Below are 26,592 nucleotides of genomic sequence, written 5' to 3' on the forward strand. Positions count from 1 at the left end.
GTTGGTTACAATTATATAGGTCTCAGGGGTACAATTCTATAATTCATCACTTGTATATTGTGTTGTGTGTTCGCCACCCCAAGTCAAGTCGCCTTCCATCACTATGTATCCCGCCTATACCCTCTTCAGCCTCCCCCTACTCTTTCCGTTTGGTAATCACCATACTGTTGTCTGTGAGTGTGTGTGTGTGTTTGTGTGTGTGTGTGTGTGTGTGTTTGTGTGTTTGCTTAATCCCTTCACCTTTTCCACCCAGCCCTATGACCTCCTTCCCCTCTGACGGCTGTCAGTCTGTTCTCTGTATCTATAGCCTGTTTCTATTTTGATTGTTAGTTTATTTTGTTCATTAGATTACACATGTAAGTGAAATTATATGGCATTTGTCTTTCTCTGACTGGCTAATTTCACTTAGCATAATACTCTTGCTGGCACCAAGAACAAGATTTCCTTCCTTTTTTATGGCCGAGTAGTATCCCATTGTTTAGTTGTTCCACAGCTTTTTTATTCACTCATCTACTAATGAACACTTGAGCTACTCCAAATCTTGCCCATCCTATATAATAAAAGCCTAATATGCTAAGTGTCCGGTCATCTGTTCAACCAATCAAAGTGTAATATGCTAATTATATGCTAAGGCCGCTCAACTGCTTGCTATGATGTGCACTGACCACCAGGGGGCAGATGCTCCGACTAGTAGGTTAGCTTGCTGCTGGGATCCTGCCTATCGGGACTGAGCAAGATGGGCCGGACACGCCCTAGAGTTCTCCCACAGTGTCTCCCCTGTTGGCCAACCTCCTGCATCCCTCCCCAACCCTGATCATGCATTGGTGGGGTCCCTCAGCCTGGCCTGCACCCTCTCACAATCCGAGACCCCTCGGGGGATGTCGCAGAGCCAGTTTCGGCCTGATCCCAAAGGCCAGGCCGAGGGACCCCACTGGTGCACCAATTCATGCACTGGGCCTCTAGTTTTACATAAAACGTGAAGTATCTGAGATTGTAGCCATTATAATCTAAGACAAAGATTTTCATTTAAGACCAATTTAAAAAAAAAAAAAAAAGAAACATTCATCTTCAAAATTCTGAGCTGGAAGTATGGTATTCAATACCCTGAATGGGAAATATACAAGGTAGGGGACATTATTCTCATTTTACTTAGGTCAATTAAACTTTTTTGGCATCCTAACAGGGACCCTGCTTTTTATGATTAATCACAAAAGATCAGAAAATAGAACCGATCACTCATAATTGTTTGTCCACCTTTTTGGAGTCTTCTCCAGCTTTCCACACAAATCCATTCAAAATAGTGTGAGCCAATTTACAAAAGCTAAGATCTGGAAATAACCCAAGTGCCCAGCAGTAGATGAGTGAATAAAAAAAGCTGTGGCACATTTATACCATGGAATACTATGCAGCAGTAAAAAAGAAGAATCTCTTACCCTTGAAGACAGCATGGAGGGACCTGGAAGAGTATCATGCTAAGTGAAATAAGTCAGCCAGAGAAAGACAAGTATCACATGATCTCACTCATATATGGAATCTAATTAACGAAATAAACTGATGAACGGAATGGATCCAGAGACATGGAAGCTTGGACCAGATTGCAGAATCACGGAGGGAAGGCGGGGGAGGATGGGTGGGTGGAAGATAATCAACCAAAGACCTTGTATGCATATATGCATGGCCCATGGACACAGACAATAGGGTGGTGAAGGTCTGGGGTGGGAGGTGGGGGCAGGCTGGAGGAGGTCAATGGGTGGGAAATAGGGGACATATGTAATACTTTCAACTATAAAGTTTTTTTTTTATTTTTTATTTATTTATTTTATTAAATCTTTATTGTTCAGATTACATTTGTTCCTCTTTTTTTCCCCCCCATAACTCCCCTCCTCCCAGTTCCCGCCCAACCCTCCGCCCTCACTCCCCACCCACTATCCTCATCCATAGGTGCATGATTTTTGTCCAGTCTCTTCCCGCATCTCCCATTCCCCTTTCCCCCCCAAGAATAGTCAGTCCATTCCCTTTCTATGTCCCTGATTCATTATAATCACCAGTTCATTCTGTACATCAGATTATTTATTCACTTGATTCTTAGATTCACGTGTTGATAGATGCATGTTTGTTGTTCACAATTTGTATCTTTACCTTTTTCTTCTTCCTCTTCTTAAAGGATACCTTTCAGCATTTCGTATAATACTGGTTTAGTGGTGATGAACTCCTTTAGCTTTTCCTTATCTGTGAAGCTCTTTATCTGACCTTCAATTCTGAATGATAGCTTTGCTGGATAAAGTAATCTTGGTTGTAGGTTCTTGGTATTCAGCACTTTGAATATTTCTTGCCATTCCCTTCCGGCCTGCAAAGTTTCTGTTGAGAAATCAGCTGACAGTCGTATGGGTATTCCCTTGTAGGTAATTGAGTCTCTTTCTCTTGCTGCTTTTAAGATTCTCTCTTTGTCTTTTGCTCTTGGCATTTTAATTATGATGTGTCTTGGTGTGGTCCTCTTTGGATTCCTTTTGTTTGGGGTTCTCTGCACTTCTCCTTACACTATCTTCGTATTTTCGGATTCTTTTTTCCTTTTGCTTTTCCGGTTGGGTATTTTTTGCTTCTTCGCATTTCAAATCTTTGACTTGATTCTTGCGCTCCTCTGGTGTGCTATTGGGTGTCTGTATAATATTCTTTATTTCAGTCCGTGTATGCTTAATTTCTAGTTGGTTCTTTATCATAGCATCGAGGGTCTCATTAGTTTTCGTGAGTCTCTCATCAAGTTTATTCGCTGCTTCTAGCACATTATTGCAAGCCCTCAAAATTGCGTTTTTTAGCTCCATATCCTCCATTTCTGTCATGTTTTTTTGTCTCTGCATCTTTTATGCTTTCTTGGTGCACCCCCTTGTGGTCTTTGTGCGCAGTCTTGTTCTAGTTAAGCCTTGATTGTTGTAGTTAATACTAGAGGGATTTGACCACCAGGCCGACTGGCTGTGAGAATCAGCTGTGTGGAAAACTTCTGTCCTCTGGGGAGGTGCTAATCTAGCCTTTGCCTGAGGCTATCCGGCAAATGGCTCTGTGCAGGACTTGGGCGGGGCGGGTCGCAAGGGATCAACAGGGCGGGCGGAGGGAGCAGTTATGGCTGCTCTCAGTCCCGTTCCCAGAGGCTCTGCTTCTCAGAACCCCAGCAATGGCTGCAAATCTCGGAGAGAAGGCTGCCCTCACGTTTCAACTGATGCCAGACAATCCCGCTTCTCCCATTTGAGTCTGAGTCCCTAGAGACTCACCCTGATCTGGAGCTCAGAGTCTGAGACTCCCTCCTGATTGAAAACGACAACCACGCACTCAGCCACCAGCCCGCTTTTCGCGCGCACCTCCATACCTTTGTATTTTCCACACTGCGCCTCCTCTGAGCCTCAGTATGCTGTTCTCTTTCCTTCTAGTTGAAGAGTCTGTCCTCGGCCAGCCTTCCTGTGGTTCTGGGTGATGTCTGTTCCGTCTTTTAGTTGTATTTTTGAAGTGGTTGTTTGCGGCAGCAATCTCAGGTGTTTACCTATGCCGCCATCTTGGTCTCTCTTCAACTATAAAGTTTTTAAAACACACACACACACACAAAAACAGTGTGAGCAAAAAACCAAGTGATTGCCTTGAGTTTAAAAGCCTGTTTTGCTTAAAAGCCTTAACATTTTAAGCAACAGATTTAATGTTTAGCTGTGATTGTATTTTCTCTTAAGGCAACTTGTCTAATGAATCTGGGCTCCTTCCATCTGTGATTACATCTTCCATATCCAAATTTATTCATGTATGTGATTCCCAATTATTCAAAAAATATTCTGCTTTGACAGCCCAAGATTCTCAGTATAAGTGGAGATCCAATTTATCATTGTTATACCCTTCAGCAACACTTCTGTCAAATAATAATTCTTTCATAAACCCACGAACCAGGAAGACAGATGCAGGGCCATTTACTGTAAGAAAGTAACCAGCACTGGCAACAAGGGGTTGTTGCTGAAATTTTCCCAGTGTTATCATGTGTGAAGGCTGAAAGTTTATGTGTTTCCCACAGGGCAGAGTGTGTCTGAATAAATCAATAGTAGTCAAACGTAATTGGCATTTCAACACATTATACAACTGAGTCCTTTCAAGACAGAAAACAGTTGTAATCCTTGTAATAGCTGAAAATAAACTTTAGGAAGTCTTATTGACAGTCATTGTTAATTCCTGAAATGTGACATGAATCTCTTAAATTTCCTGGTTAATTGATTTTTTTGTTTTTAAGGAACTAGAAAATACATTTCATTTTTTCTGAGCAATAGATAATGTGGTGTTTCTGTTTTAGCTTGTGCCTCTCTAAGGGTTGAAAATTCGTCTTTTAAAAGTTGGACACTTTTATGTAACTTGCCTTCTGGTAATTTCAGTTTAAATTGGAGAGGGAGACTAAGAAAGTTTCCTTGGGCTTAGGACAGAATACATGGATTTTCCATTGCATTAAGTTGCAAAGACACTGATCTGGCTGTCCTTGGCTGCCCATCCTGTTTTCCAGGTCTGATTGGGAAGAATGCAAATCACTTAGAAATATGGTGCACACAGCAGGATATAGAAACGATGTGTGTCTTTGTGTTGTCTTCCACTGGAGAGCTAGTGGTATGTTTTCAGTTGAGTGTGGGAAAGTTGAATTATGTTAAATTAAAGCAGTTTGTGAACTATATATGGGAAGGAAGATATGTTTTTATTGCTGCATGTGAGAAGGAGTAGACTGTCAGCATTTTGTTGTTGTTGTTGTTGTTCCAGTTTCTCTTACATACATAGTTCTTCTGATTTCCAATATCACCCCCTACTTATAGACACAGGGATCAGCATGTGACCCAGGCCTAACCTATGAGAGAATACCATCCTTTTGGCTAGAGTTTTTGTTTTGGATACCCAAACTAAGACAATTGGATTTATAAATGCAGCTATTATGGCATATGTCTTATCCTAGAGCCATCAGCCATCAGAATGTGAATCAGTAATTGCTGCTGGCCATTCTCCCTGCCCACTAAAGACCCCTGTATGTAGTAGGAGAGAATGAGAACATCACATAGAGAAGTAGAGCCAAGGACTAGAGAGAAGCCTGATGACTTCACTGGGGTTTCTATATCCAGTTGTGCTTGAAGCCAAATTTACACCTGGGCTTCCCAGTTGCATGAGCCAATTGGTAACCTTTGTACTTAAGCTAGTTTGGGAGAGGTTTTTGCTGTTGCACTAGAAAAAAGGATTTAATACATGTTGAGTTTGGATAGGATCATCATTCTCCCAAATTTTAGATTTAGTTCTTTGGCAGCATGCTTCCTCTAAACATGAATAAGTGTTGATTCTTTATTATTAATTGAATGTTTCAATTCATTCTCTGTGTTCTCATCATTTTTTATTATTTTGTTGATTGTAATTTCATTACATTTTTAAAAAATAATACACTGAAAATGCTGAAAGATTAAAATACAGCTAAGCTGTACTCCAAAGTTTAAACAAAAGGGAACAAATTAAGGATAACTAATTTTCTTAATTTTAAAAATCAGATATACTCCAAATTGAAACTAACACAACAAAAAAAATTCCACAGGAAAACAGTGCAAAAATAGAGCTTGAGGAGAAATACCCTAGAGTAAAGGTGAAATGTCTGTTGACCAAATGACTTGGAAATAAGACTTTCAAAGAAGAAAGTCTTATTTAATTCTGTACTACACACTACCGCTATCTCCCCAAATATAATTTGCTGCTCTAGAGGGCTTAGTTCCTCCAACTTCTACAGATCCCATGACATATATTTTTTACATAAACTCCACCAGGTGATTCTGATACACATCTAATTATAAATTTATTGAGTGAATTACATAAATTAACTCATTTCACTTTCACAGTGGTTCTATGAGATGGATTCTATTATTAACTACATTTTATAAATAGAACTGAGGCACAGAAAGGCCAAGTTGCTCAGGATCACACACACTGCTAGTAAGTGGTTGAGCCAGGTTTGAAACCTGGACAGGCTGGTTCCAGAGCCAGTGTATTGAACCACTACCTTGTACTGTTTTTTGTTTGGTTTTGTTTTACTTTTTTTCTTTTAATTTTTAAAAATTTATTGTCTAAAGTTTTACATATTGCCGGGAGCTGGTCCATCCTTGCTGCTTGACACAGTCACTGCAGAGAGGAAACATCTGCACAGCATATGTTTCAAGGGACCTCGTGTATATGGCATACTGTTCTTAATATGTTTGCTCCCCTTCTTGGTGCTATGTGTTTTAACCAAGGTCACCTCTCCAAGAAAGGTTGTTTCCCCAGGTAGGAATTTTTCCCTAAAGTTAGGGAGGGAATAAAACCCCTTAACTAAGTGCCAGGCGGGTAGTTAATCACTTTAACTACGAACAATCACGCTTAAGCTACATAATCTTTACTGCCTGGAATGGAGATAAGAAACACCCTAACCTTTGGAATAAAAATTGATAGGATTAAAATCAACTGGTATAAATACAGATGTAACAAGACAACAAAAAACAGAACCTAAAAACAGAACCTAGAAACAGAACCTAGCGAGAGAACCTGGCTGAAGAACCTAGCAAGAGAACATGGCAAAAGATCCTGGACAGAACCTTGCTACAGAACTTGGCTGGAGAACCTAGACAGAACATGGCAGGAGAACCTGGATAGAACCTGGCTGGAGAACCTTGCTACAAAACCTGGCGACCGAACCTGGCTGGAGAACCTGGAGAACCTGGCTGGAGAACCTAGCGAGAGAACATGGTTACAGAACCTGGCTGGAGAACCTAGCGAGAGAACCTGGACAGAACCTGGCTGGAGATCCTGGCTAGAGGAACCTGCTATGCTGATCAACTGAACGCTGTCTCCGTGTCATTCCTTCTTCACCGACTCCGTCCACACCTTTGGGGACCCCTGGACCCGCTGGGGTTGGACCCCAGCAACATATGTCTCCTTTTTCCCCCGGATTGACCCCCTCCCCTCTAGCCATTCCCTCCCCAGGCAAGCCCCCACTGCCCCAGTGTCTGTGTCCATTGGTTATGCTAATATGCATGCATACAAGTCCTTTGGTTGCTCTCTAACCACCCCCCTCCCCTGCCATTTGTCTCTAGATCTATTCTTGTTCATCAAATTATGTTGATCATTATATCCCACATATGAGTGAGATCATGTGATATTTGTCTTTCTCCGACTGGCTTATTTCGCTTAACATAATGCTCTCCAGTTCCATCCATGCTGTTGCAAATGGTAAAGTTCCTTGCTTTTTTATAGCATCATAGTATTCCATTGTGTAGATGTACCACAGTTTTTAATCCCCTCACCTGCTGATGGGCACTTAGGTTGTTTCCAAATCTTAGCTATTGTAAATTGTGCTGCTATCAACATAGGGGTGCATATATCCTTTCTGATTGGTGTTTCTGGTTTCTTCGGATATAGTCCTAGAAGTGGGATCACTGGGTCAAATGGGAGTGCCATTTTTAACTTTTTGAGGAAACTCCATACTGTCTTCCATAGTGGCTGCACCAGTCTGCATTCCCACCAGCAGTGCAGGTGGGTTCCTTTTTCTCCACATCCTCGCCAGCACTTGTCGTTTGTTGATTTGTTGATGATAGCCACTCTGACAGGTGTGAGATGGTATCTCATTGTTGTTTTGATTTGCATCTCTCAGATGATTAGTGACTTTGAGCATGTTTTCATATGTCTCTCAGCCTTCTGTATGTCCTCTTTTGAAAAGTGTCTATTTAGGGTCTTTACCCATTTTTTTATTGGGTTGTTTATCTTCCTTTTGTTAAGTTGTATGAGTTCTCTGTAAATTTTGGAGATCAAACCCTTAACTGAAATTTCATTGGTAAATATGTTCTCCCATGCAGTACCTTGTACTGTTTTAAATAACAGCCTTGATACAAAGGCACAATATTATAGATGACAATTGCAGGCAGGCCAGTAGAAGACGTATTGGGTTCATTTAGGGGGCTATTCTGCCTCTCAGGAGCTCTTCCACCTTAGCCAACACTGATTTCTCTCATTTCTGAACTTCTTATACTCAGCTTAAAACAAAAATTACACAATTTGGCATTTAATTATATCCCCTTTCATTCTGTTAGTCCTGCCTTCTCAACCATATCAGAAATTGACTGAGAACTCGGTTCTGTGTAGAACTTAGTGCAGTGCACCGTTAAGTTATTTGTTGACCAAATTGAAAAGTGCAAAATTGATCTTGGAATTTTAGATTCATTTAAGGACTGAATTAATGAGGTTGTCATTACATTTTATCAGTTCCTACCCCTTTGCAGTTTCAGATGTTTAACCAGATATTCCTCCCTTCGGTCACATCAGATATCCTTTTGATGCTCTGCACTACTCAAAGCCCATGTTTATTTTGCTAATCAAATCATTGTGGGAACATTTCCTTCTTGTAGCTGAGAGCGGCAGTTCTTGAAAGATTTTCCTTTTGAGAAAGCTTCCAGCAAGCCTTTCCTCTTTGACTTTTGTTTATTTCCTAGAAATGTCCATGCTGGGACAAAATTACTTTATCCAGACACCAGTGGTTGAAAAGACATTCTAATTATCTGTCCATGGTAAATCATAAGATTTGTTTGGAAACCCATTTGTTGAGCTTGTCAATGTTCAGAGGAAAGAGCGGTTTTCCAAGTACTGCTAAAATAAGGTTGGTGTTTGGAAATGCTGTAGGCTTGATTGCATTGAATTATAAGTTGAATCATTACTAACAACCTCTGGGAGGTTTTCAGTGATTGTCTGATTCAGCTTTACTGACTATACTGCCCACAGCAACTCTGGCAATGATTCCCCTGAAGGCACAAAAGGGCTGCCCAGCTGCAGAAATTCATGACGGCTGCATTTGCCTGCAGAGTCTGGAAAGATCTAAGGTCTTTGGAGACTAGAAATGAGTTTTTTCCTTGTTTTAACTGGCAGTATGAGCCTCTGGCATTTCAAAGTGCAAGTCATTAGTGTCCACCCGGGTGATGTTAATCTGTCTGTGTTTCAGTCTCAGGACATTTTCCAGTTGCTTCTGCCACAACAATCTCTGCCATGTCAGTGCCTCTAAGGCCCTTGTGAATTCAGGAAGCTCTGCATTGCCAGCAGGACTTCTCAAAACTGGTTGCCAACCAATCCTCAGTTCCATCTTTCAGCTATCTTTAAAGAAAGTCTCCAAGTTTGTTTAGAAGGTGGTGCTTCTGTTTGGCATTTTCAAATCTGGACTGAGAGCAACGTGTGTGTGTGTGTGTGTGTGTGTGTGTGTAATTCTCAGGAGAAAGAGGCTTTTATTTTTAATTTAGGGCTTGAGTCATGCAGTCTGGGGGACTTAAGCTGGTGTGATCACATACAGAAGAAATGTGAGACTAGGGGAGGGAGAAAAGGGAGATGTGAGAATTGCCAGAAAACTACAAAAACAAGGCACTTGAATGGTTGGAAGGGACTCAGGAAAGCTAGGGGCTTCAGGTGATGCTTGAAACAGGTGTGAAGGGTCCGAATCATCAGGACATCCTATCTTCCTTCATCTTCTTGGAATGACTAAGCTGAACCCCGTGCTGTCTGACCTATGGTTTGGTGGAGGGCCAAAGGGGGAGGGGAGACCAGACTTCCCAGTGTGTTCATATGATACGGAGCCAAGCCATACCAAACAGCTAGTTCACAGTTGTTAAGAGCCTTGGCCTTTTATTTAATCATCAGAAAAACCATGGCTTGTAGGTGCTGGTAAAATGCCAGATTAATTATTCAGAAACAAGTGCCTGGGATTGGACCAAGTGTTGTCTCATTAGCATGCAGTGTCCATGCTGGAGTCTGGTTAGAAAGCCACAAAGACTGCAGGAGGGTTTGGTGGGAGGGAACCAGGGGAAAAATAAAATTAACTTTCCCCATGTTGTGCTGTGAAATCTCATACTAATAGAATGCCAGTGATGTGCCCAGGTCCAGGCCCTGTTCTGGAATATGCAAGACAGTTATTCTGTCAGCTTCCTGCATCTGGGCCCATAAACTTGTCCTTCTTTCCTTTTGTGTCTAAGGCCAATCCTCCCACTTCTTTCAGATCTCATCTCCCTTTATCTATTTTTAAGGACTTCACTCCTGAAATTCTCTCTTCTTTCTCCAGCACCCTCAAGTTCCCCTCTCTTCTAAATGATTCCCAACACTATGCATTTCATCTTAAAAAACAAACAAACAAAAAACCCTCTAGGTTCTACTTCTTCCTCCAGAATACCCCCCCCTTCTCCTGTACAATAAAATTCCTGAAAAGAATTGTCTATACTGGTTTTTTCCTCTGCTTCATTAGTTTTTGTTTACTTTTGAACTTACTCAAATCAGACTTTTGTCCCCACCATTTCATTTACCAATACCTTTATGTTGCCAAATCCAGAGGTGAATATTCCTCCTAAGTCTATTTTACTGGATTTTCTCCTTTTTCCAACCTTTAAACATTGCAGTCCTTGGGTTTCTTCTCTATCTGCTTTGGCAAACTCCTCTACTCTCAAGGTTTTTTTATAGACACCATTTCTATAATGATGACACCCAAATTCCTACCTCACTTCTGCTCTGAGGTCCCATCCCAGTGGGAACTTGGATGTTTAATAGCTAGCTCTGATCCAAACTGCTTCTCTCACAGTCTTCCTTCTCAGTAATGACTCTTCTATTCTCTGAATTCCTCAGAGCAAGAACCCAAAGATCATATTTATTCCTCCTTTCTCTCTCACATGATGCATCCAGTCCATCAGCAAGCCCTGTCAATTCCACCATCAAGACATATTGCACTTCACACTTCTTGCCACCTGCATCATTACCTCCTACCATGGTCAGCTCTCATCTGGACTACTAGAATGGCCTCCCAACTGCTCATGTACAGTCTGTTTTCCACACAGCAACCAAAGTCATATTTTTAACACATAAATCTAATCATTTTATTCCCTTAGTCAAAACTCTTACACCTTTTCCATCACACTCAGAACAGAAATTCAAAGTCTTTACTCTGTTTGCATGAGATCCTATGTGATGAAGCCCCTGCTTATTTCTTTAGCCTCACCCACTTGCTCCCCCTTAGTACCTCTTTCCACACATAGTGGCCATCCTGTGGTGTCTCTAACACCTAAAGTTTGTCTCTCAGATGTCATAGTCCCAGGTTTCACTTATAATAACAGCATATCATTTATTGAGCTGCTACTGCAGGCAAGTCAATACATTAGGCATTTTACATATATGTTTTATCCTAACCATGACTCCCTCAATATAGATCTTACTATCTCCTTTTTACAAATAAAGAAACTGGGGATCAGAGAGGTTAGGTAATCTGCCCAACGTAGCAGAGCTGGATAGTAATAAAGCTTGGATTCACATTTAGGTATGTCTGGTATTAAAATCTAAACTCTTTCCACTGCATTATGCTACTTCTTTGTGACCAGAATAGGCCAGTGCAGACATAATTCCCTTAATAAAATGTTACTTTTTATGGAGAGAGACAGAGACATAAAGAGAGAGAGAGACAGAGAGACAGAGAGAGAGAGAGAGAGAGAGAGAGAGAGAGAGAAGGAAGCACTGGTGTCCGAGTGCTCCTTATAAAGCTGGCTTAAAGGTTTTGAAAGAGATTGCTAAGAAAATTGATCTTGTTAGTAAACTCCTTGAATCTCCAGAAGAGAAGTGTGCATGTGTGTGGGGGGGGGGGGGTAGGGGGGGGGGAAAATACTGTTGTGGGGAGGTTGGGTACAACATCCTTTCACCTGAGTGATGGAGCCTATAGGGTTGGGAAGCAAGCCCTGGGGAATGGCTGCAGTGAAGGCTCTCTTTTGTCTCCAAATGCTAATAGTTCTGGATTCAAACTCTTTTCTCTCTTTGACTGGACCCAGAGATAATAAAACAAAAAACTTACAGCATGTAATTTGGCATTTACTCATATAGTAGGCTGGCAAAATTTTGTTCTCCCTGACAAGGCTTGGATAATTCTATCAAAATAAATCTCTGAAGAAAAAAAAAAGCTTTCTTTTAAAGTCTATGGGAAGTCTTTTCAAGAACAAAAATAACACTTAAAACTGATGTTCTGTGTACCTTCTTTTTCTTCTCTTTTTTTAGAAGAAATTCTGCCCTTTCTGGTAATAGAAAATAAAAAATGTCAGGAGGAAAAATGTCAAAATTTGGCATGCTGCAGAGAGTGGAAATTTCTTCAACACTGCTTTGAATTTTAAAGAGTTTAGGGCACAGGTTGTTCAGGAATCAGATTTCCACATCCAAATGTGTTCTTTGTCAGAGTATTTGTACTCATTCATCAGACCTTGACTGAGAACATTACTGTATTAGTTAGGGTTTTCCAGAGAATCAGAACCAATAGGATATGTAGACAGACAGACAGACAGATGAGGAGATTTATTATAGGAATTGGTTCGTGGGGCTGTGGAGGCCAAGAAGTCCAACAAACTACTTTCTGCAAGATGGAGAACCAGGAAAACTGATGGTATAATTTAGTCCAAATCTGAAGAATTGAGAACTGTAGGATCCAACCTACTAGTAATTCAAGTCCAAAGACCCAAGAATGGGGGTGGGAGTAGGAGGTTAATAGTGTAAGTCCTGGTCTGAATTCAAAGGCCTGAGGCCCAGGAGCTCCATGATGTCCAAAGGCAGGAGCAGATGGATGTGCCAGCTCAAGTAGAGAGGAAATTCAGCCTTCCTCCACCTTTTTGTTCTATTCAAATCCTCAGTAGATTGGATGATGCCCATATTAGTGAGCTTGATCTTCTTTACTTAATTTACCTATTCAAATGTTAAACTCTTCAGGAAACATCCTCACAGATACACCCAGAAATAATGTTTTACCAGCTATCTGGACATCCCTTAGTCTATTCAAGTTGACACATAAAATTAACCATCAGGATAACTCATTTCAAGGGCCAACATCTCCAAATGGTCTCTCTTATGTTTGCTCTCAGATTTTGTGGACACTTCTCTGCCCAGAATGTGCTTGATCAGATATGGCCTGTTTTTTGCAGGTGGATCACATAGCAAGGTTGAGTAGACAGACTGAATTTTGTATGCATTTCAGTAAAACCACATTTACCATGTGTTCAACATTGTGCTATATGAAATGAAGGCTACAGCAGGGAAGAGAAGAGAGCAAAAACTTATTGAGAGCCTATTGTGTGCCAAGTAATGTATATTACTATATAGGTTAACACGTTAAGCACCATGTCAGTCACTGGTGACTGACACTATACTTTTCATCCGGACCGGTCAGCCACTGATGCCTCCAGCATATCGGTGAAATCGGATATCGCAGGCTAAAGGGAAAGGAAGACAAAACAGGCTTGGCGCTTAACGGGTTAATATAATTTTTCCTTAGGGAAGAAACGAGGCTCCAAAAAAGTTAAGTACCTTACTTAAGCTACAAAATGGAGGAGCTAGAATTGAAATCGAGAACTGTCTAATACTAAAACACAGGCCCTTTACATTGTACAACATTGGCACAGAATTAAAGTTGAGATTCCCTTTCAAATGTGCTGTGGTCTAAGATGAAATGCCAAATAATAAATCCTGAAAAAATTTGGAGGAGAGGGAAAACTAAATTGGATTATCAAGGAAAGTTTCGTGGAGGAGACAGAGTAGGAGCTGGGCCTTGGAATCTGGGTGGGGTTTTTTATGAGTAGAAAGGAAAGCCTAGCAGGTGAGGGGGATTGCAGTCTGGAAACCAGAATGAGCTGAGAAATAAAGGGCAATGACAGTGGGATGTGAGGGTTGAAAAGGCAATTGCTCTCACTGCTGCTAAGAATGTGTGCTGAAAGTAGAAGATGGAGCTATGCAGGTATTATGATAAAATTGTAGAGTGTTTTCAAAGCCAGATAGAGTTACAAGTAGAGAGATATGGGGAAGAGTTGGATGGCTGATGTGGCTTTTAGAGGAGGAAATTTTGTAATTAACTGAAACATGATAGAACTCTTCAGTATATGTGAATTCTTTACATACAAGGGATATGTAAATCATAATTTTCTGCAATATAGTAAAAATTAAAGTTACTCTTCTGGTGGAAAAATAATACAGATCAGTTCTGTATTGCATCAGAGCATAAGTGGTGGGACGCCTGAAGAAGAGCCTGATATCCTAGAGCTCGTATTCATAGGATTGGCTGGGCCTCAAGGGAGCATTGTTGGAACTGACCTCGGAAACCGTACTCCTTGTTTTTGTGAAACAGACAAAGATAGGTAGCCATGTTCCAAACCCAAAGGCGTATCAGGAGGGCAGACTTCAAAAGCTACTAAAAATTAGTGGCTCTGAGAATCTTTCTGTGCCCTGTGACTATGACTCATCATCATTGAAGGGGGTTCAGGAGGACTGGCAGCCACTAAGGAGTCAGCCAAATATAACAGGAAGCTGTTAATGATATGAGAGATAAAAAAAATGTTAGTAAATTTAGTACTCAATTTTTGTTCCAAAGCAAGTCATGTCTTGAGTATGCAAATACGTTTCCTTCTTGCTTGGAAGGCATGATTTGGCTCAGTTGGTGGGATTTTAGCAGAAGTGTTTATGCATTGTTAGCATTCCAGTTTGTGGTATTACAAAGAGGTACTAACTTCACAGTTACAGATTTCTATGTAAATGTACTGACCATATATTCAGGCCATCTTCTCACTATATAAGTTGGATTTTAAACATTTGCTGTGGACATCAGGCCTCCCACCAGCAGTTCCTGTAGCTTCTTTTTAATTCTTTCCCCCCTGTTTGTATTTCTCAGCTACAACACTGAGTGGTTGATTCAAAGTACATTTCTTGATCACCTCAGGAAACTCGTGTGTCTGTCTGGCATTCAGTCGCAGAGTACCTAACCCTGTCCCACATATCTCTGCCTTATGCCTTTGTCCATTCTGGTTATATGATGTAAATAAGAAAATGTAAAAAGGAGAGGGGAGTTGAGGCAGTTGACTGTGTTGAGTTTTATTTGTGTGGGTTTTTTTGTAAAAAATATATTTTGTCTTTAAGTCTGTCAATCTCCAAATTAGAACAATAGTCAGTATGGTTCTCTCTGCTTAGTGGAATGGAAGGTTCTGTCCCCACAAGGAGGAACATATTTTATGGAGCTGTCTTGTTTAGATTTTTGTAATTGCCCAATGTATCAAAACTCATATTAAGTTCCATGTATTTTTGTTATGAATCTTCAAGAATAAAACAGTGTGAACACTTAAAAGGTATTGATAGCCAAAAAAAAGAAATAAAATAAAAAGTGTACAACTATGAGCATTTTGACATAAGCACTCACAAGGACCTTCATTTCAATTCACCAGTGTCTCAGAATTAAGAGAAACATCCATGCCTACTTAGCTCAGTAATGTCAGCACCATGGACAGCGATGCCATGGCAACATGCTGCATCTCCCAGCAGAGGAGTTAAGACTTGATGTAGTATATTTGCCACACCAAACCAGTGGATTGAATCTTATGGTGAATTTCAAAGACTAATATTTCTACCATTTCTATCAAGATTCCCTTTCTTTGAACTCCCACTAGGAAGAGGAAAGCCCCATATGCACGCTATTTAGAGACTTGGTGTACAGATGTGTGCATATGTTCTGCCGGAGGCTAATTCCACCATGTCATAAATGTAAGAAGTTTCATCAAAAGGTTGATGGAACCTTGAGGCTTCTATATTCAGCAGGGCTGAATACATGTTATTACCTACTGGAATAGCTTGAGGGCATTTCCCCACACCGAAAGATTTGCATATATTATTGCCTGTTGCCAGGCAGCTGAGGGCATTTTAATCTACATGTGATTGCCTCCTGCTGGCCAAACACCTGAACAGCCAGCCAAAGGCAGTTCCCCCAAAACTAACAATGCCTACTGTATACCAAACCTTAACCTTTGATATGTATACCCTGCCTTAGGACAATTTGTGTTAATAAAGAGCGATTCAGAAGAACTTGGTTCCTATAGCTAAGCTTCCTCTGGCTCCCCCATGGATTACAAATTTATGTTATATTTCTAGTCTATTTATTAATTTACACCACAGCACCTTCTCCAGATTCCTGAACCCTTCTAGATGCTGGGAAACACCTACTGACATTAATGTTCACATGCACACATACATGTACACAGAAAACAATGCTTTCAAAAAACTAAAATGAATTCTTCCTACAAATATTGAGGAATCTGGAAGAAGAAAATGGGAGTATCTTAAAGTGGCACTTTTGCCCTTCTGAATTCAACTTTTTCTGAGTACTAAGACATGGAACTTGGTTGTCCATGATATTGAGCACCTTAAGACCAGCCAATTATCCCTAGTCTGAGGCCCCCTGCTTGCCCCTTCTGGGGTCAAAGATAAAAAAGACAAAAAAACTGAAGAGGCTGGTTGGCCTAATTTTATGAGTGTATTTTGGATTATTTATTTATTTATTAATTTTCATCTGCATACTTCTCAATCAGGCTTAGCTTGATGTTGGGCCTAAATGGCATCTCAGGGGCCAGAGCTAGGGTAGAATAGTATTGTTTACTTAAGAAAAAAAGAAAAGGATGGAAAGAAATGTGTCAAGTGATTTAGAACCTATAAAAAGCATCTGCAATACATCTCCTAGCCAAAATCTTTCCTTCTTCAATCTTGTGTGTTCCAATAGGAAGTCAAAGAAGAGTTGAACAGTTTCCACACAATAGACTTTTTGCATTGGAAGGGAGTTAATAGAACTTCTTTATCCTGAGCCAATTCCACTTCGCTTTTCTCTGAGGCCCACTTTAGTCTGTTTCTTTTCTTTGATACTTTATAGTTTTGTTAAGATTTTCTAGGTTGAAACCTAAGATAGAGATAGGGATCTGATTCATAGCAAGAGCATTGTAAATTTGGCTTTTTCTCACGATGACCTAGGCAATAGCATCACCAAGAGATTAAAGAGTTTAAAGTGACTTGGAAATTGCAGAGTGACAGAAGATCCCAGGGCAAATTAATTTTTGTGGGTATTACCTATACTCTTAACAGATTTTTCTTGGTCAAGACACCAAGGGAGAAAGTGGGCAGTATTGTAATCCCAACAAAGTCTTTAGCTAACCCCACAGGGAACTGTGGCAACAGGCCAGTCTTTACAGCCCCATAATTGGACATCAGCTACCCCTATACAGAAGTATGTATGACCTTGAAGACTGTGTTCAGTTTTCTTTACTCAAGACTAACAGCTGAGGGCCAAATCTATCATCACTCCCAGCAGCTGGGGGAATAACCCCTTTCTTCCTGAAGAGGGTCTGGACCATTCATCACAGCATCCACTAAAACTCCCCAAAATTATGGAGGCCTAGCCCAAGTCAAGACTTTAGCTCAAAAGTCCTCTTCCGTCCATTTGCAATGGATTACCAGTTCATATTTGCCCATCTCAGTTTATTTCAGAGCATAGTATATTTTCCACAGTAATTGAAATGCAAATAGGAGAGGTATCTGGAAGGATAAATGATCTGACTGGAAAAAGGGCATAAGGGGCAATTATACCAGAGTGACCTCATTATCATGGTTTGTTGGCTTAGAGTGGGGATAAAATCAGAACCACATGATGGGTCCACTTGAAATCATTGAGAATGGCTGGTAAGTGGGTGCCATACTAGTTCTGGATCTTCTTCTATCCACTGTATGCCTCTCTTAGAAATATTGAGGAATCATTGAAGAGGAAAGTGAAGAACATGCCCTCACACTTGGACCAACCTCATTCTGCCAACCGGTTCTCAGGGTCCCCCTAATTCTAACCCTGGGCCTCCAGTGCAAGTTGAGAGGTGAGAAGAAGAAAGCAAATATCTTTTTTTAAATGATGATAATATTCCCATTCTCTGCTCACCCTGGAGGCTTATTTTGAAAATCACAGTGATTTAACTTGTTAGCAGTTTAATTCACTTTTTTAAAAGATTAACCAGACCAATTATTCATCAGATTTCACCATCTTTGTCAGCTTCAATAAGGATCCTTTGTTACAATGATTAATGTGTTTTAATTGTAGCTTCTCTCAGAGCAATAATTCGATCGCACAGTATTTGACGAATCTATGGAAATCATGGAAATGCTTTGACAGCTGAGCTATTCTTGGGAAATGAAAGTAAAGGAATATATGTAACTAACAAAAAGTGTTTTATAGCATATGATTAATACAGATTTTCCTTCTCTGACAGACCTTGCTCTATTGCAGTTCATGAAACTACTTGCCATGCATGTCAACTTGTCATCCAGAAACTCTCAGGAGGTAGAGATCACTTAACACAGGTGACTGGACTTTCTGGAGTTTGTGACCTCAAACATGCTAGTCCAGCCGTGGGCAAACTACAGCCCGTGGGCCGGGTCCGGCCCGTTTGAAATGAATAAAACTAAAAATAAAAAAAAAAGACCGGACCCTTTTATATAATGATGTTTACTTTGAATTTATATTAGTTCACACAAACACTCCATCCATGCTTTTGTTCCGGACCTCCGGTCCAGTTTAAGAACCCATTGTGGCCCTCGAGTCAAAAGGTTTGCCCACCCCTGTGCTAGTCATTGTAATAATTATGGCAAATATACCTACGTCACAGGGAAAGTTAATCAAATTAGCCAGTGTCTATAAATAATCATCCAGTTAAGACACTGGATTCTGTATTGACCCCTCTATTTCCTACCCAATGCTGCCTCTTCACTCATTGAGTGGCTATTGTCCAAGTTAAGGAGTTTTACAACATCAGAAAGGTGTCTGTAGACCTGCCAGAGAGATGAATTGTATGTGGCCAATACTAATCTCTAACTTAAAATGTGTTTTAATGTTATTATTATGTTCAGAGAGGAAAGGAAAGGGAGAGAAAGATAGAAACACCAATGATAAGACAATAGCATTGATCGGTTGCCTCCTGCATGCCCCACACTGGGGATCGAGCCTCCAACCCAGGCAAGTGACCAGACCGGGAATCGAACCGTGGCCTCCTGGTTCATAGATCGACATTCAACCACTGAGCCACGCCGGCCGAGCAATGTTATTATTTTTTAAAGCACAATGGTTCTAAGCACTTTCAAGTCAGACAGGTCTGGAGTTGATTCTTGGCTCTATAAGCCAGGTGAGCTTGGGAAAAATTAGTAGTACTTAGCCTCCCTGAGCCTCAGTCTCCTCATCTCTAAAGTAGGTATAAAAATACCACCTCATAGTAAGGATTAAAATGAGGTATCACATGTAAGACCTACCACAGTGCCTCCCGTGGCCGGCAAACCACGACTCACGAGCCACATGCGGCTCTTTGGCCCCTTGAATGTGGCTCTTCCACAAAATACCACATGCGGGCACGCATGTACAGTGCGATTGAAACTTCATGGCCCATGCGCAGAAGTCGGTATTTTGTGGAAGAGCCGGTATTTTGTGGAAGAGCCACACTCAAGGGGCAAAAGAGCCGCATGTGGCTCGCGGGCCATGGTTTGCCGAGCCTCGAGCCGCGGTTTGCTGACCACTGGCCTAGACTATAGTAAACATGTAATAAATTATTTCTGAAAAAGCTATAGGCCTTTATAGTTTAAGAAAATCATATGTATGTAAGCATTTGTTTCTCACAGTAACTCTGATACAAGTAGGCAAGGTGTGCTGCTGTTATGGTTGTTTTTCACAGAAAACTAAGCACAGAGGGTTGTGGTAATCTTGGTAAACATGTCATATATGTTCATCAACTAACTACTTAATCAAGCACAAAGGGTGCTTTAAAACTCACAGATGCTTATTCCCATTCCATTGGGGTTTTTTTGTGTGTGTTTTTACTGCAACCTTACAGGCACCAAGGGCTCTGAATGAGTACAGTAGTTAGTTGAGAATAGAATAACTAATTCATTATTTGTTGACAAACATTAGCCCCACTGTTGGAATAAATACATCATTAATAGCTACGAGCCAGGCATTACCTGATTTAATTCATAGAGCAAGCCTAGGAGGTAAATATCACTATTACTGTCCTTTCAATAGCTGAGGACACTGTGGCTTAGAGATATTAAATAGCTTGTTTGGGAAATTGAAACCCCGGTCTGTCCAACTCCAGTGTCTGTGTTTTAACAGTACATATTCTGACTCCTACCAATCCCACTTTACAAAATGTTGTTCTAAAAAGGGAGTGTTTTGAGACCTATGAAGCTGATAGGATAACCAATTACCATGCTTTAAATTACTGTCCTAGTGGTTCAGGTCCCATGACTCAAAAATTCCTTAACTTCTGAACCAGAGGTTAGGATACTGTTGTTTTTTCACTTAGGGAACAGCATCAGCTATGAAAAAGGTTTATATGGTCAAATATTTGAAACTAAATTCTCCCTTGGATATTCATAATACACATTTAATATAGAAAATGCTATATTTTAAAAATGTTAATTATGTTAAACCTGATTTGTAAGCTTTTTTGACCGCAGAACCCCCCCCCTTTTTTTGGTTAAAATCAGTAAAAAACTCTGGGAACCCATTTAGGTTCATTTAAATAATAACTGTGGCCAAATTTCTGAAGCACTTAGTATATCACAGACACTGACCTCAGAACTTCCCATGTATTAACTTATGTTATAATACTCCTATGAGAAAAGTGTTTTCAGAATAATCTTATGAGGTAAATGTTTTTCCTAAACAACTTTCCCCAAATCACAAACTAGTGAGTGGCAGAACCAGGACCTGAATTCAGGTGTCATGGAAGAGCTGATTTAGCATGTCCTACTCAAAGAAGTATCAGATTATTTTCTAAATTAAATATGCAATAAGCATGCTATAGCAAATTTCCACTTTTATTAAATTCACCCCACCGAGGGAAAATAACTGGCAAAACCACCTCCCTGAGTCAGACACTCAACACAATCAGAGTTGTCTATCTGATATTAATAACTATATTTTCCCCTAGAATGCTGTTTAATTCTTAAAATATTTGATTCACTTATAGACATGTACTTATATTTTGTGTCAAACACAGAGGAAATAGTCACTTCAATTTTCCTCCAGGACTAATGCACCAACATCAGATAGATAACAGTTCTCACTTAGAAAGTCGGTTGATCGCCCATCTGAAATAGGAAAGATGTTATTTATCCTAGTAAGGCAAAGGCACAGAATTTTTCCCCTCTTCACTGCTTTTTCCCCCCCTTACTTTCCTTTTTCAGTTTTAGGTGGAGCAGTGGCTTGTGGAGTGGCAAAGTTTGGGACTCACTCACTTAACTGAAGATACCCCAGCCTAGAAGAAGGACCAGTAGAAAAGGCAATGCCTCAAAGGTACAGAAAGCCCAAAGAAAGCTTCCAAGTTCTGTTATTGCCTTCTTTTTCTTTTGATGCTTTCTCCCCATAGAGCAGCTGTTTTTTTAAAGCGTATTTGTCCAAGTTGTTACATTAACAAATTTGCACTGATTTCTTTATCTAAAGACCACCTTGTCAGTGGGTGGTGAACTTTTCCTTCATGCCAGGCCTGCTACACTGTCTAATGTCACAAGTGTCTGCTCACATTAGCTCCCGGAGACTAGAGAAGATTCCGCATGGGGCTTTTCCAGCAAGTCGATTTGACAGATTGAGTCCCCATGCTAGCTCATGGCACTTAGTTATCAGCCTTCCTCGGGAAGGAGAATTTAGAGTGTACCATATTCAGTTTCCAAATCAACTACTGTCCCCCCAGGAAGCCGTGTGTTGCATTATTAAAAGAAATGCCTTCAACCATAGCACCATATTTAAACATTCATCCCCATAAAAAAAAAAGTGGAGTGGAGGGTACAACAGTGCTCTACACCCTTCACTGTGTTAACTCTTTCTCCTCATATTTCAGCTCTCCCTCAATGAACAGTCCTATAATTTATTGGTGAGCATGAATACTTCTATTTTGTGAATTTTACCTTTATTTAAAAAGGGGTGCTTTTGCATTTACTTGGGATGGCTATTAAACATTCCCCTAAATTGTAATATCTTGGGGCTGAGACCAGAATCTTCTGAATCTCTTCGTTTCGCTGAGCTCTTATTACACAGTTAAATCCAAAAATCTAGCCATCAGAAATAGCAATGGCTTATCTGTTACCTACCTGTCCCAGGAGTTCAAAGGAAATGCAAGAATTGGTTCTGAGTTGAAAATTAACATCTCAAACTCACATTTTAATAATTATAATTTTAGATATTTTTAATTTTAAAATGTATGTCTGGTTTACCTTTAGCTTTCCAAAGGAGAACTTGACAAGAATGCTGGAGAAAAAGAGGAATCCTTTTTAAAGCTTTATGTTGATATAAATATGAAAATGGATTAAACTCTGCTTCCAATTTCCAAACATGTGTACTTCAATGAATATTAAATGGTAGCCCCTCTCACCATCATGACTTATTTACTCACCAGAGTTTTATCAAAAAGGGCCTGGAATTGCCTATGGAGCGTGAAAGTCTCCTGTAATTGAGTTTAGAGTGGTACATCCACTAAACAGGCCATGGCCCCAGAGACACCTCCGAAACCCACCTGTCAGCTGGTGTTAGATCACAGCTCAAACAAGGCATGGTGTCTGCTCCTGCTAAACACTGCTGTGGCCCAAAACAAAAAGAGAAGTTGTTCCCCAGGGGATGAGGGAGGGCTGGGGGCAAATCATGGGGGTTGGGACAGCAGGCGAAAATCTCTCATCTAACAGCTGCCTGATGTCAGCTGGTATCATGATCTGAAACTCAGCTTGGGTGGGGAACTGGCTAGGACCTCACTTGGTAAGGTGTCATTTCTTTATTCCACATCCATTCAGTAGTAATGTAATGGAGTGGACAAGAAGCATTTTCATCACGGTTGAGCCACGGAAATCAAAGCCCAGAGTTTGAGTGAGGATAAAGATACAACAGGCAGGAAGGTCCACATCTGAAAATGGAGGGGAGTGTCCAACTAAGACACGCTGGATCAGCCAGAGATGAGAGTAGGAACATTTTATGCTAAAGAACCATCATTCATCTAATAAACATTTATTAATTGTTTACTAGTGCTGATTACTGTATCAGTTGCTGACTTTATATAGATAACACACAGTCCTTGCTCTGAAGGAACTTAAAATGATGTAGTTGGGGAAACACACAGATAAGTCAACTATTACAATACAGTGTGTCAAGGAGCAAAAATATGTGCTTAAAACAATAAGTTAAGGCTTCTTGGAGAAAGTGACCTTTAAACTGTTTTTTTAATAGAATGAGTAGGATTTAGCCAGGCAAAGGAGAAGAGTAGGATGTGTGGGGGATGGTGGTATTAATAAGAATAGAGAGACACCATCAAAAGGGATGGTGTGGCACTCTTTTGGGCTCCCAGAGCTTGATGTGGCTGGTGCATGTGTGATGCGTTAGAACAGGGGAGGGGAACATCCAGCCCCCAGGCCCCATAAGGCCGGCAAAATCATTTGGTCTGGCCCTGCCAAAGCATTAGGGTGAGTTAATTATAGAGTGAGTTAATTAAACGTTTGACCGAATATAGCAGGCCAATTTTTAAGTTAAGATAATGTTGTATAGCCTGAGAATGATGTTATAAATACCCAAGTGGTCCTTGGGTTAGAGCCTGAGAGGAATGGGACTATATATATAGAGAGAGAGAAATCAAATGACCAAGGGCTTTATCAACTAAAATCAGCCTCAAATTTATCCTGAAAGCCATGGGGAACCAGGGAAGGATTTTAAGCGGAGGAGTGCTGTGGTCAGGTTTGCCTTTTAGAAAGACCAGTTTACCTGTTGTGCATGAATTAGAAGGGATGAGACTGGAAACAGGAAGGCCAAGTGGAAGGCAATTAAAGGAGCTTTTAAGAGAGAGAGGGCAGTGGCTCGAAGTAGGAAAGTCACATGGAGATGGAGAAGGGAGGACAGAATGAGAAACATAGAAAAGAATCAGCAAGACCTGGAAGGCAATAAAAATGGAAAAAGAGGAAGGAATTCAGGATGGCTTCACGTCTTCTGGCTTGGGTGTAGGGTTGCTAGATTTAGCAAATAAAAATACATTTAATATTTGTTCTGAGCATTGTCTGTGTTCTGTATTTGTCTGATTGCTTTCTTGTGGAGTAAGGGAACGTGTTCCTCTACACTCTGTCTTTCCTGTAAACTAGTAGTTATCTTTAGGGCCTTGCTTAGAGTCAATCAGTATGTTTAGGCACCAATATTTCATAGTGGCGCTGTTACCATTGGGCATATACTGTCTGATTGTTTCACTTTTAATGATGCCAAGATCGATCAGTAGGTTTCAGTAGTGTCAACCCACAAAGTTCCCTGTTAACCTTTCATCTGATTATTTTAGTATCCATTGATGATTATTACCTACATCCATTATGTAATTTGGAGTATTAGTGATTTTTGAAAATTTCTATTTTTTTAATCCTCACCTGAAAATATGTTCATTGATTTGAGAGAGAAAAGAAGAAGGAGGAGGAGGAGGAGGAGAAGGAGAGAAAACGTCAATGTGAGAGAGAAACATCAATTGGTTGCCTCTCATATGTACCCCAACTGAGGATCAATTTAGCAAACTAGGTATGTGCTCTGATCAAATCCATGACCTTTTGGTAATGGGACGATGCTCCAACTAAGTGAGCCATCTGGCCAGGGCTAAAAAAATTCTTTTATTCCTTCTCTATTTATTAGCTGGAACTCCTCCAGCTCCAGAATACTGTTGATCAAGGGAATAATGGAGTTGCCAAGCACTCAGGGCCAAGTGAGGGTTGGCCTGGCCTTGTTCCATATTTAAAAAGATTAGTTCAGACTTGTTCCAACTGAAGTGACCCTTTGTGCTCAGATAATATTGAAGTCAGCAAGTATCCTATGAGACGGGGGAGGAGAGAGGGCCAAGGGGTGTCTCCCTTTTGCTCCAAAATAAAGGAGTTCTTTTTTAGTTTTAGGAGAGGCCTTTTTCAGGGCACAACGAGCTCAGGGCTGCTGAGCACCTGAGGCCTGACCTCCAGGGACTGGCTTTGCTGGTGTGGGAAGGGCTCTCTTGAGCCTCTCCCACCTCAGTCAGGCTTGGTCTGAGGCTTTGGCTCTCCTGTTCCTCTCCAGGGAAGCAATGGCCATTCAACCCCGAACCCAAAGGACCAAATATCTGAGCCTCTGATGCTCTGACCTCGTGGCCCCTCCCTCTGAGTCCTCAGATGGGGGGAGGCCCTTTGCCACCCTGGTGGGAGCACTAGACTCCACACCTTCTTTGAGAAACAAGAATAGAGCTGATCTCCTGCCTGGTGTTCCTCCTAGACCTGAAGTCTCTGCAGAAAGCCTCATGGCAAACGGTCTCCTAGACAGGGCCCAGTTTCTGGGTTTAATACGCAGCTCTGAGACTCCAGGATTGTGGAGACTGGGCTCCATCAGGCTGTATGGACAACTCCCTACTCAGCAGCAGAATAAATCGAACAGGCCATTCTCCCTTTCTTACAAAAGACAGGCCTGCATGGAAAAAGCAGCACTAATACTTACTTCTTGGAGGAGATGTATTTTAAATTCTTCTAAAAATGTACTTTAGTAGGATTCCATGGTAGACATTATTGTCTTTAAAATAATGAGACTTTTAATCCCCTCAAGGCACTCATTGAAAAAAAAAAATACTTTGTTTTTCAAAATAGTCACCTGCCTTTAAGATGGTTACAAATCATAGAGGGAAATCTGTGTTATTTGTCTTCCCACCAGTAACCATTTAGCTTAGAATGACTTTTAGCTGTTTCTAGAAAATCAGATCCACTCTGAAAGCACAGTGGTTTTCCCTCACCAAGGGTGGCCAAAGAATTTGCCACAGGCTGAGCACAGCTGGCAGGGATGGGAAGCTGCTTGCCCCTGCACCTCTCCCACTTAGACACTGGGTGGCAGACTTACCTTCCAGATGGAGGCATCTGGTGCCTTCAATCTAGGGAAGCGACTGGCACTGGCAGCCTTTCCTTTGCTACTAGCTGCCACACACTCTCAAGCAGATCCCAGGGGCATCTGGTGGGCTCCCAGGGAGAGTGTAACTGAGCTTTGGTGGAGGGAGGGGGTAGCAAGGGGAAGAGGTGTCTGGTTTGGACCGCCTGCCTGCCTGTCTGCAGCTGCAGTGGCATCAGGCCAGCGCCTACTGGATCCCAGACTTCATGGTTTATGGCTACAGTGATTCCACTGTATGCTAGCCACGCCTCCTCTCCCTGCCATGTCTCCAGTTTCCCTGGGCCATCTCAAGGTGCATGGTCTTTCAGATGTCCCAAACCTGGGAAGGTTATGCTTTATGCAAGCTTCCATCAGATAAAGGGTCTTGCCCTGAGTGTGGGGACAGCTAACTGCCAGCAAGGAAATGCACAAGCCTGTACTACCGTCTGGGGTTTCATTAACATTCAAGGAGGTGGGAAATAAATTCATGGAGACAGACCTCCTCCCATCCCACACAGGGTTTAGATATCAGATGCATAAGTCCTCTTTGGGGAGCAAGAACCTTCACTGGTTTACTTCTGGATCCCTGGTGCCTGGCACATGGTGAGGACTTAGAGACCGTTTGCTAAATAAATGATCAAATGAATTCATGCTGATTCGTTAATTAACGTTAAAAACCATTTAGTTTAACCTCTTAATTCTAGAAATGGTCCTCACTGGAGGGGAATGTATGTTTTCTAGAATGCCTGCCTTCTTCTTTCTTCCTTCTTCCTCACCCCCAGTTGATTCCACCCCAGCATCTCAATTTGAGATATACATGAACCTGT

At 41.1% G+C, this 26,592-nt stretch overlaps 1 long non-coding RNA gene across 4 annotated transcripts in view; it reads left to right on the forward strand.

Annotated features, from left to right (window-relative positions):
• LOC139019404 (uncharacterized) overlaps window positions 1-26,592 on the forward strand; it is a 90,711-nt gene that overhangs the window by 637 nt on the left and 63,482 nt on the right. For all 4 annotated transcript variants that reach the window (XR_011473102.1, XR_011473099.1, XR_011473101.1 and 1 more), the window contains exons 2-3: window positions 18,111-18,201; window positions 21,076-21,184. This is a non-coding gene — a long non-coding RNA (uncharacterized lncRNA). The remainder of the gene's footprint in view (window positions 1-18,110; window positions 18,202-21,075; window positions 21,185-26,592) is intronic.

This window comes from Myotis yumanensis, unplaced genomic scaffold, assembly GCF_028538775.1.
Source record: "Myotis yumanensis isolate MYYU_CA2020_CCGP unplaced genomic scaffold, mMyoYum1.0.hap1 SCAF_11, whole genome shotgun sequence".
Lineage (NCBI taxonomy): Eukaryota > Metazoa > Chordata > Mammalia > Chiroptera > Vespertilionidae > Myotis > Myotis yumanensis.